This window comes from Microtus oregoni, unplaced genomic scaffold, assembly GCF_018167655.1.
Source record: "Microtus oregoni isolate MIOR12 unplaced genomic scaffold, Mior012 000000F_ref0000247, whole genome shotgun sequence".
NCBI lineage: Eukaryota > Metazoa > Chordata > Mammalia > Rodentia > Cricetidae > Microtus > Microtus oregoni.
The window spans coordinates 39,597,241-39,614,444 of record NW_024543059.1 but is presented as its reverse complement, the minus strand read 5'-3'; the positions used below and the strand labels follow the sequence as shown (position 1 = coordinate 39,614,444).

Below are 17,204 nucleotides of genomic sequence, written 5' to 3'. Positions count from 1 at the left end.
AGAATGGGAACAGCAGAGGTGGAATGCGGTGATGGACAGACGAAATGTGGAGACTGAATAACGAGGACCCATTTCCAGCTTGTCTGACAGTCAGAGAGTTTGGAGATTACTCAAATGATTGACAATCATAGCTCCGAGCCCCAACTCAGGATGTGACTGCTTGGTTCTTTTAACATTAAAATAGATCCTTCAAGCACATGCCATCCTGAAAGGTGGTCAGGATAGGCAAATGTACTTCTGCTCCTTCTTATGGTACTATGAGGTCACCTGGGGAAGGGTGGCATTCAGGATGGTAATTAGAGCAGCTTCGGTACAAAAACAACAGAATGCTAATGATTTGATGTCTCAGAGTAATAAAGTGATTGTATGAGTTATCCTTTGTATCATGTTGATAAAGTCTTTTGTTACCTTCTCGCCCCCCCCCCCCCGCTTCCATATCATTGGATATAAAAGCTGTGGAAAAATAAGTGCAGGTGGTTTCAGGATTTCAGTGATCACTGGAATACCCTCCATATTATTCTATGGTCTCGGTCTTATTATTTTTATGTGTTTTCATATTCTTTACTTATATTTCTAAAATTCCCATGCCCCTACCCTGGTAAGGGGTGATTTTGTCAAGGCTGAACCTCGACATATAGTGCCAAAACATGGAGCTGACAAGTGAACCCCAAAACGCACAGAAGTGTGGCCAGGCGTATAGGGGAGTATTGAGGAAGCCGGCAAGAAAACTGGACCACAGGTGAAGAGGTGAGTGTAAATCCCGGTCTCGGGCCTCTACTTTTGGAGGCCCTGTCTCTGTGCCCCTTGAACCTTGACCACTCCCCAGGTAAGGTCAAGACCACTCCCCCAGGCTATTTAAACTGCTCCCCCAAAAGCAAACACGTTGTTTCTCCCTGTCTCCCCCGTGGTTGCGTTGGCAGCTTTCTGGTTCCCCTCGGAACAAACCGAGAGCGCAGGAGTCCAATTAAACCTGGATATTTTTTAATTTGGTCTGATTTGATTTAATTGGGATTATTTTGCTTCGGCAGAGAGCTCGTGTTGGAAAATATTTTTAACAGTGAGTAATAAGCACTTGGAAATAAACAGTAGATAATAACAAAAGGAAAGAGACAGACAGGGAGAAAATCGAGAGTAAAATTGTAAATAGTTGTAGATATGGGACAAAGAAAGAGTATTCAACTATCTGTGCAGATGCTTGGAAGTAGTTTCATAGCTAGAGGAGCTAAAGTGGACCAGCAACAAAGGCAGAGAGATTTGTGAATATTATATTCCTGCCCATGTGCTGGCGGGATATCCACTGCCACCTTCAGGCTGCTCTGGGACTTGCAGAGGCCTTGCCTTGCCTTGTGGTGGTGCTTTGGTCGCTGAGTCACAGCCTCTGTTGCTGCTGACTGGAGGGGGAAGAATGAAGGAAATGTGGCATTTGTCCTAGCACTGGCCTAGGGAACCGCTGAGAGTGTGGCAGTCCATGCACACGTGCTGTAGCCAGCCGAGTCTGCCCCACGCTGCACAGTGGAGCCAGGAAAGGCAAGAGTCAAGGAAGTTTAAAGGGCTCTACCTCCCTCAGTCAGCGCCCGGAGCAGGTCAATGGAAATGCCGAGAGGCTAATTGACCCATGAGCCAAGGAAGCTATAATAGATAAATCTATAACTTTTAACAGAGGAAAGGATTCAGAATTTCTCCTAATTTTGTGATTACAAGATTTAAAATAAAAAGGCAAGGATAGTAAGCATTGGCATGCTATACCTTAGCCCAAGCTTCCGGGCTCACACCACAGTCTCAGAGCTGCTACAATGGCCGACAGGTGAGCGCCTGTAAATTTGTCAGTCACCTCTCACACTGGCCTCTGTTGAGAGGGTTAAACATAAAAGCGTGGCCTGTACCCAGACCCAGCAGGCAATGAGGGACGGGCACTGCCTGGTCTGTCTTGCGCACCGCTGGGTGGCCTGGCTTCAGGTATGAGCCTAGCCTGGCCTGACAGCCAAGCTGCAAAAAGGTAGCCTCAGGCTGCAGCTCCAGGCCAGTCAAGTGTCTGTATAAATGTAAATACGCTTTCTTTTTTCCATTTTATATTTTTGCTTTTTTTTTATATCAAAAATCAGGTGTTCATAGGTATGTGGATTGATAAGCCGGTGTTCAGTTCACTTCCTTTGGTCCTCATATCTGTTTTTATGCCAATACCAGGCTGTTTTCAGTACTGTAGCTCTGGAGTAGAGTTTGAAGTCAGGGACTGTGATGCCTCCAGAAGTTCCTTTATTGTACAGTATTGTTTTGGCTTTCCTGTTTTTTTTTTTCCCCCATAGAAGTTGAATATTGTTCTTTCAAAGTCTGTGAAGAATTTTGCTGAAATTTTGATGGCCATTATATCGAATCTGTAGATTGCCCTTGATAAGATTGCCATTTTTACTATGCTAATTCTACCTACCCAAGGTCATGGGAGATATTTCCATTTTCTGGTGTCTTCTTCGATTTCTTTCTTCAAAGGTTTAAAGTTTTTGCCTTACAGGCCTTCTACTTGTTTGGTGAGAGTTACTACAAGATATTTTATGTTATTTGTGGCTATTGTGAAGGGTGATGTTTCTCTCATTTCTTTTTTAGCCCATTTATCATTTGTGTTAATGAGAAGCATTTAGGTTGTTTCCAGATTCCGGCTATGACAAATAATGCTGCTATGAACATAGTTGAACACATGTCCTTGTGGTATGATTGAGCATCCTTTGGGTATATACCCAACAGTAGTATTGTTGGGCCTTGAGGTAGGTTGTTGCTTAATTTTCCGAGAAATTGCCATACTGATTTCCAAAGTGGCTGTATCAGTTTGCATTCTCACCAGCAATGCAGAAGTATTCCCTTTACCCCACAACCTCTCCAGCATAAGTTATCATCAGTGTTTTTGATCTTGGCAATTCTTACAGGTGTAAGATGGAATCTCAGAGTTGTTTTGATTTGCATTTTTCTGATGGCTAAGGATGTTGAACATTTTCTTACGTGTCTTTCAGTATTTTAAATTTATCTATTGACAGTTCTCAGTTTAGGTTTCTGCCCTATTTTTAATTGGATTATTTGTTCTTTTGATGACCATTTTCTTAAGTTTTTTTTTTTTTAACAATATTTTGGAGATCAGCCATCCAATGTGGAGTTGGTGAAGATCTTTTCCCATTCTGTAGGCTGCGGTTTTATCTTATTGACTGTGTCCTTTGCTTTACGGAAGTTTTTCAGTTTCAAGAAATCTCATTTATTAATGGTTTCTCTCAGTATCTTTGCTACTGGGGTTATATTTAGGAAATGGTCTCCTGCGCCAGTGCATTCAAGTGTACTTCCCACTTTCTCTTCTATGAGGTTCAGTGCAGTGGGTTTTATGTTGAAGATTTCTATCCATTTGGACTTGAGTTTTGTGTGTGGCAAAAGATATGGATCATTTTTCATTCTTCTATATGTTGATACCCAGTTATGCCAGCATCATTTGTTGAATAGGCTTTCTTTTTTTCCATTTTTCTGTCAGCCAAGGTGACCTTTGCTAAGGCAAGATGAAAGAAACAAACAAACAAAAAAAACCCCTTGCACTAAATTATGAAATAGACCCGACCCTGTGTTAATTTGGGATCGAGGATATGTTTGTGCTTTTTTCACAGGAAGAAATGAATCTGGATGCTATGACTGCATATACAGGAGAGGATGCCAGCTCTGATGACATTGCACCCACTGATCTCCATAGGAGAAGTAGAAAGAGGTTCCTGAAAGAGGCTTGATCCCTTTTCCTCCCAGGCCCCATAATTCTGACTTCCTTGAACCACCATGCTGAAAGCCGAGGGAAGGGTACCTAAACCAACACTCCTGACTGACAACGACCTGCTGCAGTTTGACAAGGGAAAGAAGACGGTGGCAATGACTGATTTCCAGCCTCTGGATGGACTTGCTATGCAGACTTCCAGACATAGAGACTCCTGGTTACTTTTGAGCCAGAGCAGAAACGCAGACTGAACATTTGACTGTTTTACTCTTCGGGACACAGAACTTGTTTTGACAGTGTGGTATCCAATCTGCTGTTGAAATATTGGACCTGAAAACTAAGACCTCGATTTTCCTTCAGAGGAAAAAGCACTCATTACAAGGAGTAACTATAGCCCCTCTTCAAACATGAGGAGGGTAGCCTGGGGGTTTTTGCTGATGCTCAGAGACTGGTACAATTACTTAAAAGCAGCATCCTGGTTAGACTCTCATTCATCAGAGAAACCTTTTCTCGTCTTTTGATTAGAATGGATTTAAGAGAATTGTAATGTGACAAATTGTGTGTTTATTGTTAACTTCCATTTTAGAATTATGGCATTGACTGGTTAATGTTTGTAACCGCTTTAGTTCACCATATGATGCTAAGAAAAGTTTGACATTTCCTATGACTGCTTGAATTTAACATATTTGATAAGAAATTTAGATTTTGTTATAACTAAAAATTGTTCAGAAGCACTCTAGACCAACTGAAAAGGGCATTCCCAACCCTGGCGATTCTCCCCTCTTTTAATCAGGAGACTGTAGTCATAGGAACATGTTTATTCACCAAGTATTATCTAATTGCAGATGAACCCTCTTGACAAAAAATTGGCTCAGAGACATAGAGCCCAAAATATTTTCTCCCTTTATTTTTATTTTATTTTATTTTATTTTTTTTTGTTTACAGAGGTTGGTAGTCATTGAAAGGTTTGATCTCTTTTCCTCCCAGGCCCCTAAGACATGGGCATGTATGATTATAATACATGTACTGAGAGTGTTCAACTAAGGCAGATGTGATCATCTGCCCTGTTGCAGAAGTACAGGCTTTATTAATATTAATAAAAGGGGAGCAATTGTGCAAGCTGAGAAAGATGGACCCATTTCCACCTTGTCTGATGGTCAGAGAGTTTGGAGGTAACTCAAACGATCAACAAGCATAGTTGCATGCCCCAATTCAGATGTGATTGCTTGGTTCTTTAACATTAAAATAGATGTTTCAAGTAGGTCCATGCCATTCTGAAAGGTGGTCAGAATAGGCAAATGTACTTCTGCTCCTTCTTATGATATTATGAGGTCACCTGGGGAAGAGAAGCTTTCAGGATAGTATTTAGAGCAGCTTTGCTACATAGACAACAGAATGCTAATAATTTGATATCTCAGAGTCATAAAGTGATTGACTGTGTGAGTTATCTATTGTATCATGTTGACAAAGTCTTTTGTTACTTTTTCCTCATTCCATTTCATTGGGGATAAAATCTGTGCAAAAATAAACACAGGTGATTTCAGGATTTCAGTCATCACTGGAATACCCTTCTGATATTATTCTATGGTTTCTGCCTTATTATTTTTATGTGTTTTCATATCCTTTACTTATATTTCTAAAATTCTTACACCCCTACACTGGTAAGAGATGATTTTGGACTTTAGTGCAATGAAAATCTCCAACAGAGAATGAATGGATAGAGAAAAATCCAAAAGATACTCACTTGCAATAAATCCTGGATAGACCTAGAAACTAAAGATGTAATCAACAAAAAAAGCCAGAAAAGCAAATATTGCATGGTGTGGGAGGTCCTTCTTTCTATGTGTTGCTTGTATTAATTAATGAATAAAGAAAACTGCCTTGGCCTGTTGATAGGGAAAAACTTAGGTAGGTGGGAAAGATGGAACTGAATTCTGGGAGGAAGAAAGCAGAGAGGGAGAGATGCCATAGACTCACCGCTGGAGACAGACATGCTGAAACTTTGATGGTAGGCCATGACCTCGTGGTGATATGTGGATTAATAGAAATGGGTTAAATTAAAATAAGAGTTAGCCAATAAAATGCTAGAGCTAATGGGCCAAGCAGTGTTTTAATTAATACAGTTTCTGTGTGGTTATTTTGGGGCTAAGCTAGCAGGGAGGCCAGGACAAACAAGCAGCCTGGCTTTCCTTGCAACTACTGAATGATTTCACTTGGGATCATGGAAACAGAGAGTAGAATCAGACTACCAGAGGGGGGTGGAGGTGACCGTGATTGACAGAGGAAAGGAGGCATTGATTGAGGCAGACACAAGAAAAGGGTCTGGTGTTTTGTTGCACATTGCAATAACTACAGCTAATGGCATATTGCATGATTGACAATCACTAAATGAGTAAATCATCTGCACTGTATAGTCTCTGCACTGTGTTGGAACATCTGACAGAAACAATTTAAGGCAGGAAGATTTAATTTGGCTCCCATTTCAGCGGATTTAGTCCATAAACACTGGGGAAACTCCACCCACAGCAGCAGGAGTGTGTGAGGGAGGATGTTTTTCTATCCTGATAGATCAAGAACCAAAGGAAGACCAGCAGTAGGGCTCAAGTCCCATCCCAATTGCCCTACATTCAGCAGATAGCTCATTCACCCCAACGTTTCCACAGCCTTCAAAAACATGGGTGCCATCACCAAGGACTCAAATATGCCTGTGGGGGGCATTTACACTGAAAATAACAATGAATGAAATTTTTTGTTTGTTTTGTTTTTGAAACAGGGTTTCTCTGTTAGCCCTAGCTGTCTTGGAACTCACTCTGTAGAACAGGCTGGTCTTGAACTCACAGAGATCCACCTGTCTCTGCCTCCTGAGTGCTGGGATTAGAGGCGCATGCCACCAATGTCTGGCTCAATTAATACATTTTAAATGCCTTATTCAAATTATCACCAAGCATTGGTGTGTTTAAACACAGACAGCAGGAAAATCAGAGGTTCCCATCAGAACCCACATTAGGAGAAATCCACATTTAAGCCACCACTTATTCTTTTTAATTTTTTTTGGGGGGGGGGTCAGGAAAACAAATCGTTCTCATCATGACATTTCCAAGCATGCATAAAATGTGTTAATTTACCTATGTCCATATCTCCGTTATGTCTAAATTCTGCATCTGAGAGAAAACATATGGCATTGTTCTGCATCTGGCTAATTTTGCTTAACCTGATTTTCAGTTCCACCCAATTTCCTGTGGATAGCATAATCTCATTCTTCTTTATGGCTGATGCTTACCAAAACTTCATTTTATTCATGTATTGATTTGTTAATGAGGACCTGGACTGACTGATAGAAACAGAGCAAAAATCCCAGTGCTTTACTCCCATTGGATGAGACAGAAGGATAGACTAATGCACAGGTATACATCCAATCTATCTATCTATCTATCTATCTATCTATCTATCTATCTATCATCTATCTATCTATCTATCTCAGACAAGGATTTATTCTGGTCTACAGTTTAAGAAAGCTTACAATCTATCACGTCAGGAAAAGCATGGCGACAGGAGCATGAATGTTGAAGCATAGTCAGGAAGCAAAGAGGGAACAGGAAGAAATGCCAGCCTGACACACGTCAAGGCCCACTCTTGGGATCCATTTCCTCTAGCAAAGCCCCAACTCAGGGTTCACCCTACAGGCGAAGACCAGATATTCAAGCCTGTGAGTCTATGGGAGAGCTTCAACCCATAATATTCTGCCCTTTTTCCCTGTAGGAACATGGCCATCGCCTAAAGCAAAATACATTCCTCTGAACATCAAAATTCTACAGTCTTCTAACAGTCCCAACAATATTCAAAAGTTCAAATCCTCTTCTGAGGCTCAAGGTAATTTCTTACACTGTACGCCCCTGTGTCAGTGTGAGTTCAGTAGCTGTTAGCATGTGTGTTCAGTAGCTGTTAGGATGTGAGTTCAGTAGGCATTAGGCTCCAGAGGAGCCGTGCTACCTTGCTTCTTCTTGCCCCGCTGTGCTTTGATTCTCTATCAGTTAGTTTGGATATGTCTTCTGTCCTTCATCATACTAAGAATTCTACTCTTGAAGGCTCAACCCTCCACACTCAGCAAGCAGAAAAGAAACTGAATATTGGAGGAATGCAACTCTAAGTACCACTTACACTCCTGGAACTTCAGCATGAACCAAAGACAGGTGGCTCCAGAATTTGACCCACCGGCTGACCCCTTTAGCGCCTCGCCTTCCTCAAATTTGAGAGGCAATTAAAGTACAATCAAATTGTAAAGCCCGGAGAGGCGATAATGGGTGTTTCAGTTCAATGGCAATGACTATTGGATCTAACAGCATACTAATTTGACACTTGGCAGAAGCTACTCTTCGGTAACTCTATGTGAAAATCCTTGGGAACTCCAAATTGGATGGACTGTTTTACAGACCTCCTGTGATTTAAGAAAGAAGCAGTTAATACTTCCATGTGTGGTAGGAACTAGACCTCCAGAAACAAGGGACTTCTCAGTCATTGCAACCTAAGCTTGTCTCATCTCATTGAACAAACACATTTTACTTCAGTAATAAATCCTTGGCAGAATGCGGTAAAGACACTGACATTCTGCACAGTGTCTCAGCAGCCCTTCGCATGCTCCCTACTTGCTTTATATAGAAGTAGTAAGAAGATGAGGAGATCTGGCTCACCTTCTCACCACTACAACCCACTCCCTTCCAATGCACAGATGCGGATCAAGATTATCAAGAACAAAACAGAACATAAGCTACAAAGAGAAGACAGACTCTGGGAGAAAACACATATAGGTAGAGCAATGTAGTGAAAAAAGCAAAGATGGCTTAGCATGTAGAAAACGAAGGCATTTCAGTTAGGGAGGCACCAAAACACAGTTGCAGGTCAGCTCTGCATGTCAGAATTAGACCACAGGGATCCTGAATTTATTTCAATGATTAGAACAGCAGTGATCCCAGAAAGGGGGTATTTTAAAATGAGGTTCCAAAATTTAACTGTGCTCGAATACAAAACATGACTGTTTGCAGCAACAGGTGACAGCCGTCAGACCTTCCAGGAACCATTTCGTCGTCTCTTTGTGGAACACTAAATGGAGGAAGACTGCTGTCTTCTGAGCAGTCAATTTTTCACCTTACAGACAAGAAATGCATAGATTTAAAGTCAATGCTGACACACACTATTTCAGTGGATTAGTTTAGAATTCCAAATTGGACCAATTAAGGACATTTTCCACCTGATTAAAATTCATTACGAATTTGAATGAGAACAGGAAATATTTAGTGATTAAGTATGCTTTGCCCAACATCGATGGTTATATGCTTCGGTATCAGGATACAGCATATGTGTATTCATGGTGAAATTCAACTCTGACAATGGCTCTGAGTTAGAAAAGAGAGAATGGCAAACTTGAAATTGAAGGATGGATAGAAATGAAAAGGCACCCGGGCAGCAAGACCTAGGAGGGAAACAAACGAGACGAGCTGTCCACAGCTCATAGGGCTTGTGCTGACGAGCCTCCACTGATGCAAACTGGTCCCGAAAGGACTGAGTACCCAGGACCTCTCTGTGGGTGATGAAAGGGGGCCAGGGTTACACTGTTTATGATTTTAGACAGTAACTCAGTAAGTTCATATCTTATGCGAGGCACTTGATCTGTGTCTTGGAGTTCTTTAGACATTGTCCCAGCATTTGAATAAAGAAAAGTAAGTGGTTCACAACTACCCATAATCAAGGTTCAGAAATTCAGAGTGATTTACTTGTTAAATGTCAACAAAAATCAACTGGGGAGGAGGTGGTAATCTCAGTCACAAGATGTCTCTCATCACATGCATTTCGCAAGTCTAGAGATGGAAAGGCATCGTGCTTTGCTGGGAACAGTTCTGTTAGTCAAGCACTAGCTAGGCAAGCTTAAGAACCCGAGTTTGGAGCCCCAGAAGCTACGTAAAGCTGGGCTGGGTGATGCGCATGTGTGATCCTACAGAGAGATGGGAGACAGAGGTAGAATTCTCAGATGTATGTTAGTCAACTAGCCTGGCAAAGGCAAGGTAGACATTTAGGACTTAAAGCAGAGCTATCCTCTGAGCGCCACACTCTTGTCATAGTATGCACTCCTGAACACACACTCCAACACTTATGAAAGATAAAATAATTGAATACAAATGAACAGACATTATTTTTAAGAAGGGTTAGACTACAAAACATACTTACACAACTGACTACTTTTAATCAAAATCATAAATGATGTGGGGTTGTAGATTCCGAGCATGTATAGAGTTTATTGACCACATAAACTAGGGTGTTTTGAGTGAGATAGACTCCAAGAACCTCATATATTTGAATGCTTATTCACCAGGAAGTAGAACTGTTTGAAAGGATCAGGAGGTTCAGAGGTGTGGCCTTGTTGGAGGAAGTATGTTATAAGGGGTGGGCTTTGAGGTTTCAAAAGTTTCTGCCAAGAAACCCTGTCTCGAAAAACTAAAACTAAAAAAAAAAAAAAAAAAAAAAAAAAAAAAAAAAAGTTTCTGCCAGGCCCAGGCTCTCTCTTGATCTGCAGATGAGGATGGAGCTCTCAGTGCCTGCTTTAGCACCATACTGCCTGCCACGATGATAGAGATTAACCCCCTGAGACCCTAAGTAAGCCCCCAATTAAATGTTTTCTTTTCTAAGAGTTGCCTTGACCGTGGTGTTTCTACACAACAATAGAACCATGACTAAGAGCCTGTGCCATAGAATATGACAAAGAACAGAAACCATAAGGCAGCCTCAAATCTACTGTTCCTGTGTGGATAGGATAAATGACCACTGCTCCTCCTTCCCCAGTTCAACTCCCAAGATACCCAGTATTTCTCCTTCCTCCCTTCTGACATCTGCTCTTGTCTGTGGAGAAAGGACACATCTAACCAACCATATTACGACTGAGGTCACAAGTAATGACTTAGACCATTTTATCCCTCGAATTTCACTTTGAGACAGCACAGCTCTTCATCTGGGTTATGTGTGGTACATTCTCTCCACCACCGACAGTTATATATAAGATTGTGGAGGGTGGGAATCTGCTTTAAAAGGCTGGGAATATAGCCTAATTGGTAGAGAAGTAGCCTAGCATATACGAAGCCCTCGGTTCAGTACTGAGCACTACACAAAACAGAGACAAGACAATCAGAAGTCTGAGGTTATCCTGCATCTTTGGTTACACAGAGTGTTTGAAGACAGCCTGGGATAAATGATACCCTATAGGATAAAAGAGAAACAGAGAAAGAGAGAGAGGTGGAGAGAAAGAGAGAGAATCTTGAATCTGTTCGCCCATCTAACCCATACTGGGTCAGAACTTCTAGCTTTGCATAAATATATAAATGAAGACTACCATCTCTAGGAATTAGTCAATAATCAAATCAACAGCACTAGCTAAATGTACGGAATGATAACCACCATGCATAGGTGCAGCGCCGAGCAGTGACCTCATCCTTCCTTGCACTTGCTCCTTGTGGAAGGCAGAGAACACATCCTGTTCATTCTGCCTAGAGCACAGCTCACTTACTAAAAGCTGCTGAGCTAAACTTAGACAAGAGAGAAGAACTCCATTGCCTTCCCTGGGGCAAAGAGGAAAGAGTTCAGGAAGAAAGCCCTTATAACATGTAGGGCGGTTGTGACAGGCACAAGAAGGCATTGCTCTCCCGGTGACAAGCCATGTAAGCTGCACGAACAGGAAAAAGAACATGAGAGTGTTTCGTCAAAGTGGAAAATGTGGTGGCTTCTTAATTACAGGCAAAGCAGAGACTGGGAGTTAGGACAGAGTTTCCAGACAATCTGTCCAAGCCCTAGAATTTACCCTTTCCCTCACTGGCATGTAGACTCCAGCTTGAAATTTACCTCATTTGCCTCAGGCTGTCAAATAACTTATCAGAACGAGGGGCCCTGGAGCAGTGCGCACCTCACACCTCAAACCTGCTCTGCATATATCTGTCTGAAAACTTGTAGGTAAATCAAATTTTTTTCAAGCCCAATCAAATTTGAAAATGCATAGAAAGAGCTAGAGACAGCCCACAGCAAGTTCTTCCGGAAAGTGAACTAAATGTATTAACAGAGAAAATCCCCCTCTTCAGCCTCTATTGTTCCTGACAGCTGTATAAAACAAGGCAGAGAACTGTCGCATAAGTACATTTGTCCACACATATGCGCACATCTGCACATAGGCTAAGTATATACCCACACATCTGCAGATATTTCAAGCTTCATGGACAGCCAGCATTGACATCGAAACACCCAGGTTCCCCATTATGGTACATATCCCCTCGGAATATGCAAGCTAACGTATGTTTCTAAAATGCATCTGATACACAGTCCTAAAACTGCGCAGAAACATTCTGAACTTCAGACAGAGTTCATATACACACAGAGTACTATACACAGAGTACTGCACACACTGTAAGATGTAGCATGCAATATTCAGTTAGTGTCCTTCTTTATACCAGCACACTTAGTAAATCGATAGGAAAAGGTATTTAAAAACAGACTGGCTTGGTTACTTTTCTCTTGCTGTGATAAGACAACATGACAAAGGCAACTTACAGAAGAAGAAAGACTTTGCTTAGGGTTTACATTTTCAGAGGGTTAGAGTCTAACCATCACGGCAGGGAGCATCGCAGCAGGCAGGTAAGCCTTGCACTGGACCAGTAAGCTGAGAACTTCCGTCTTAAGACCCAATCAGGAGGGAAGGAGAGCTAACTGAGAATGGCTTGAGTCTCTAGAAATCTCAAAGACCACCTTGAGTGACACACCTCCTTCAATAATGCTCCTAATCCTTTCCAGACAATTCCACCACCTGAGGAACAGGCACTTAAATCTATGTGCCTGTGGGGACCATTGCCATTCACACCATCACATAGACTATGAGGTTATTCCCTCAGGAAAATTCAGGGTGTATACCTGGGATAAAAGATAAACAGATAATTCTATAATTAATAGCATTTCCCAACGCCACGAAGGGGATGAGAGAGTAGTCTTGTGAAAGATGTGTCATATGGCGGTAGAAAAGGAACATTCCAAAAGAAAAACAGTAATACAAAGGCAGCTCTGGCTGCACCATGGGCCTGGTTGACCAGATGTATCTTTCCTCACTAGTCTACCCTAGTTCTCAGTATGGGAACTAGACGACACTCTGGAAATCACCAAACACTAAAAGGCTTCAGCTAAGACTTAGCAGTCCCTTGGTCTGCCAGTGTAAAACTGTCCTTGAATGATGCTACTAGGTTTACTAATACAGAATCTAGAATTTTAGCTTTGAAACGGACTGAGAACTCATCTTGCCCAGATAAACATTAGTGAACATGAGACATTCAAAAGGTAGGGTCAAGAAGTAACCTTTGCCATGTACCTTTAAGCCACCAATCTTGGATCTTCACAGTTACCTTCATAGCAGCTGAAGGTCAGCTTAAGGTGGGAAGAAAATTTCACATGTAATTGTTTGGCCTCTTGAACACCAAATAACTATAAAGTACATTCCATGAGGTTCAAAGGAAGTACAGAAACATGTAAATGTAATTTCAATTGCAAAAGTCATGAGAAAAATACTTAATTTTCATTGAAACAAAATATATTTCTAAAAAAAATTCATGCAGAAACACTAACAGAAATGATAAGGAAGCTTGATCTAATTTACAGAAAACTTGGGACAGACAACCAAAGAAGAAACATGAGCGACCCAGATCTATAGTCTGTGGACCCAAGAAGTCCATCAAAAATATCAAGTTTAATACAGGAAATCTCAGTGTCTAGAGGAAAGAATTATAATAGCCCATATGTACCAATTCCAAATGCAAAGAGATGCAGCCGTTCTGAGACGAAAGGAGGAATTAGAAGAAGGACCCTGCTTCTTCTAGAGGTATGCACAGCCTCCACACACACACACACACACACACACACACACACACACACACACACAGGAAAAACCCGTGGTGCTACAAAAGCTGACAAGAGACAGAAATACAGTGTTCAGTAAAAAGGGCAAAATATAATATGGTCTACTATGTGTGGTTAAAAAAATTCACAGCTATATTTGTTTTGTGCAAGGAAAAGAATAAGAGCATATGAACCCATAGTTACCAAGTTACTTCCAGTGTTCACAATAAAAATAAATTTTGCTTGCTTCCATATCTATTTCTATTGCATACAAGTTCCACAGTCAACTTGTATTATTTTATTGCTACAGGAATAAATGTGAAACAGTGGGGTACCTGATCTTTAGTATCACTAGAATAAGATAAGCATAAACATTGGATATATTTAGATTCACTCATGAGAAATAATAAAAAAAAAATCCTGGCTAAGTGCTGAGACTACCCTGTCTCTACATGACAGGTATGAGCTCAAAGCTTGTTGTATGTGTGCATTCCAGTAGCTAATGATTGAAATGAAGGTGTGTACTTCATAATTGTCTGGCACAAAGACGGAAAGCAATGTGTGCATGGTGAAACACTGCAAAACGAGCCGGTGTAGGTCCTGATGCTGCTGTTACAAGCCCTGTGAGTTCCTCCGTGTATCTGTCCACTGGGTCTGGAAGACACTGCTTCCTGGGAGTCATTCACTGCCGCTGGCTCTCCCACGCTTTCTGTCCTCTCTCCTGTGATGACCCCTGAGCCTTGAGAAGAGGGCGTTCAATATAGATGTCCCATTTCAGGCTGAGGACCCCAAGGTCTCTTGTTCTTTGCAAACCCAAGCCAGACAAAAATCCCAGCATAGAGGCTGGGAGTGGGCATGGAGTCTCAGCCCTAGCTGAGCAGCTATTGCCCTCTGGCAGCTGCTGGGAAAAGGAGAGTCCAGTTTTAATGGCATGGGCCCAGGTAGTTTAGCCATGCTCCAGTGGATTGCCACACGCTTAGGACATATGGGCAGCACAAACTGGACTTGATGCAGGTTTTTGTTTTGTTTTGTTATGGTGAGAACACAAGAGTTTAGAGAATAAGGGGCAAATATGATAAAAAAAATACAATGTATAGATAACCAGATTCTTCCCTGGAAGACTTTTCCCAGTTGTCAGAAGTCCTTAGTTGCCTGAAGTTCTTTGTCTGTGTTTGAGACCTCATGGGATTTCCCCCTTCCCCCTTGGCATGTCAATTAATGCCATCCTTGTTAAGGTCTTGTTAGGCAGACATGAAGGAATGTGATGTGTGTATGATGTGTATCTATAAATGTCTTATGTGCTATTGGAATGGTGATTACATGGATAGGTACACACACACATATGTCAAAACTAATTAGACCTTATGCTTAGATCTATGGACTTAACTGTCCATGGCTTTAAACCAAAAGAGTATATGGTATTATAGTATACAAAAATATAATGTATGAAGTTCTCAAAGAATGGATAAAAATATTCATAAAAGAAAGCAATAGAAAATGGCATACATACTGAAGAATGGTTACCAATCCAGGAAGACAGAATGAGTGCCATGAAATACAGTGATATAGAGATAAATGAAAATTTCCCTGTGTATTTTATGAAGCCAACTACATGTATTTTATATAACTAGAGACAGCTGGCTAGCTATAAACAGATATAGGTATGCTTATATTTGTCTCCTTCAAATATATATATAGTCACATATATATTCATATATATGTATATGAACATGAACATCCATTTAGCAAAGAATTTAAGGAAACATACAAAATGTATATAGGAAGAAGCAGGGAATAATATTACATTTTAGGCAAACAAGATTGAAAATAACCCATAATTTTGGAAGAGTGACAGGAATCCATTTTTGGCATACAACTGTGGCATTAAGTACTGGATCCATTTTGAATCCTGGATGGACTTCAAATGATATCTTTAAAATCCATTCCCTCTCCTCTCCTCTCCTCTCCTCTCCTCTCCTCCCCTCCCCTTCCCTCCCCTCCCCTCCCCCTTCTCTCTCTCTCTCTCTCTCTCTCTCTCTCTCCCCCCCCTCCTCCCTTTATCTGTGCTCTCATTACTGTGTCGTCAGGTCACATACAAAAGTGCTAATGGAGGGAAAGCATGACATTTGCTGTTTTAAAATCTTATGCCCTTGTAATTACAAGCCCCCAAAAGATGTTCCCCAGGGAAGCCTTGAGACGGTTCTAGCTAGCTGGTTGGGAGCATACACCTAGCCATGTGTCAACAAGGGCCACGTTAGTAACTTGACAATAAAAAGTGACCACTGAGCGATTGACAACCATGCAAGGCACATGTGGAGTAAAGAGGGTTTCCCAAAAGTAAAGGAATAAAGGACATGTCCCCCCAAACTCACCAACTTTTATACTTTCACACTGAGAGGAGAATAGGAAGAAGGTAGTTAACCCAACACTCCTGTAGGAAAACAAAACAACCCTGCTCAGTAGTGTGTGTGTCCGAGTGGAACTTCCTGGTGTCTAACAGCCAGATGAAAACATGAGATACAAAGTTTTTGAACAGCCCAGAATACAAAATAAGAAGTCCAAAGAAACTTCACCTTCTCACCATTTGATACTGAAACATGAGTAAAAAAATTCTCTCTGCTATCTTCAGAACAAATATGGGGTTGTTTTGTAGCATGCCCTGGGAATCGTTACCAACACTCTTCCAGGACAAACCACCAGCTTCGCTCTGCTGCCCCTAACATACTCCTGAGCATTGGTCTCTAGACTGAGTTTGAAACGTCACCTGTCAAAAGCAGTTCTGTGAGGAGCGGGTATCAACTGTTTAACAGATGCTGCTCTGGTGATCTGGTAAGACGGAAAGGCCTAATTTAGAGCATTTGGAATGATGGGTAGAGGGACGGTCCCTCTGTGTTTCTGCTAAGTACCATACAATATCACCAAGCTCTAATCCCCCAGGGAATCGGTACAGTGCACCAGGATTAAAGAACTGGGTCACAGCCTCAGACACTTTCCCGGGAAAAGGTCAGCATAAAAGTCATTTGGAGAAGTCCAGGGGTCTAACCAATGAGAATTCTGAGAGACCACCTGACTTCCTCAGAAAATGACCCTCCAAAGACAGCTCGGTGTCTGATAACGGAAAGGAGGAAGAGCCATTGAAACCAAGCATGATTTCACAAGTCAGTGCTCCTGTGGCTTTTTCTCAGCACTTGGAGAAAACACTAAAGAGTTTACAACTAGATTTAAGCGTCCTGTTCATCTGTAGCCCAGACCTAAGACTAAGATCCTGCAGTCTCTAAGAGATGGCAGGGAGAGGTCCTATTCAGTGGGCCGGAGTAATAACACCTCATCACAAGGATGGCCAGAAATAGATGATCTGAAACATGCTACTGGATGAGTAACACCAGGTGGGTGAGGAATGTCAGAATCCTGTTAGACAAGAACAGATGGAGACGCTCGGGAAATCTAAGTTTAAAGGCAAGCTGACACAGGAGCAGGGGAAGGTGTGATAGCTGCCTTCAACGTCGTGAAGCAGTAGTTAGCTCACATAGAACTCGGGGAACAGAATAACTACGTAAGCCTATGC

The 17,204-nt window shown here is 41.6% G+C and overlaps 1 protein-coding gene across 2 annotated transcripts in view; it reads right to left on the bottom strand.

Moving 5' to 3' along the window:
- Nell1 (neural EGFL like 1) overlaps positions 1 to 17,204 on the bottom strand; it is an 821,283-nt gene that overhangs the window by 326,710 nt on the left and 477,369 nt on the right. The gene's annotated exons all lie outside the window — the stretch shown is intronic.